At 63.2% G+C, this 1,449-nt stretch overlaps 1 protein-coding gene across 1 annotated transcript in view; it reads left to right on the top strand.

The window, feature by feature from the left end:
- The window catches only part of GGT1 (gamma-glutamyltransferase 1), a 30,470-nt gene that overhangs the window by 5,093 nt on the left and 23,928 nt on the right, over positions 1-1,449 (top strand).

The following is a 1,449-nucleotide window of genomic DNA, read 5'->3' as shown; positions in this document are numbered from 1 at the left end:
GCTGGCCCCCAGCCACTCCCCGGAGTGTGTGTTGGGGGGAAGGGGGGGCCAGTCCTGTGGCTGGACTTTCCCAGCCAGTGACTGTCCTGCCTCTTCCTCCCCGGAGGGTGCCTCAGCCCAGAGTCATCTTCCAAGGGAGAGGGGCCCTCCTGGGCCCCCTGCAGCCACCGGGCCTCAGGTAAGCCCACCAGGGTCGCAGGGAGCGGGGTCTGGCTTTGAGGCCACGCACTACACCTGACCCCTTCTCTGGCCTCGTTTCCCCTCTCGCCCCCGATCTGGGCATGAGCTAGATCCCTGGTCCTGGAACTTGTGTTAGTGAGTCTCTGAGAACACTTGGGAGTGGTGGGAAATGGAAGCCGGGTCCCAGCAGGGTGTCTTCCGCAGGGCTGGGACATCTGCCTGGGGAGGCGGGCGGGGGCAGCCCTCCCAACTGCCCTGTCCTTGGAGAGGGACTGGGGTCCTCCGCGCTGCCCATTCCCCTCCCCATGCTCTCTGGCAGTCTGGTCTCGCTGGATGCCCTTCAGGGACCGTACTTGGGTAGACAGATGGACAGAGAGATGGACAGACGGGGACCATGGCTGGCTCACTCCAGGGCTCTGAGAAGAGTCTTAGCTCACGGTCGTAAGCCCAGGAGAAACAGGGCCATGCCCCCAAGGTGTCCAGCGTGGCCTGGATCTGGGGAGAGGACGGACCTGGGGAGCTTCCTCGGGGGAGGGTCTGTGTGATGCAGGAGGGTGGCACTGTCACCCCCCCCCCCATTCTGCATTTTCAATGGAGGCTGCACATTCTCAGCAGCTCCCGGAGGTTTCTTGGACCTCCCAGTGTGACTGTCCCTTGGGCCAGCGAGGAGGGCAGGGCCCGGTTGGCACTTTGGACAGAGCACTCTTGGCTGTTTTCCAGCGGAGCGAAGGGATGCCGGCGGGAGGGAGGGCAGGGCAGAACTTTGCAGGAGTTCAGGTGAAGCCCTGTGGGGCTCAAAGTGGACAGGAGAGGCTCTTTGGACCCTCCTGGGGGCATGGGGGGTGGTCGGCTGTGTGAGCACCTGCCAGGCCCCTCCTGCTGTGAGGTCGGCGTTCCCCTCTGCACCGAGAGCTGGGCGTCTCCGTTCTCTCCCACAGTAAGAGGCCACGGCTCAGCCCCTGCAGCGCACCATAGCAGCCCAGAGCCAGGAGCTGGAAGCCACGTGCCGGCCACAGTTCACGTTCCAACCCAGTCGGCCTGGAGACAGTGGGTGGGCACGTGCGCGCCCAGGACCCTGGTGGGCTAGAGGACTGGGAGAAGGGGATCGCACTGGGACTGAGCCCAGTGGAGGGCACTTTCCTCTGTGTGCACGTGTGTGTGCACATGTAGTACTCCAACATTATTATTATTATTATTTGGAGAGGTTTTTGCTATAGGGCGCGTGCGCTCACCAGACAGACAGAGAGAGACAGAGAGACAGAGAGAGGG

The sequence above is a fragment of the Tupaia chinensis genome, unplaced genomic scaffold (assembly GCF_000334495.1).
Source record: "Tupaia chinensis unplaced genomic scaffold, TupChi_1.0 Scaffold000531_1, whole genome shotgun sequence".
Lineage (NCBI taxonomy): Eukaryota > Metazoa > Chordata > Mammalia > Scandentia > Tupaiidae > Tupaia > Tupaia belangeri.
Note: the sequence above shows the minus strand (reverse complement) of the source record. Positions and strands in the feature narration are given on the sequence as shown.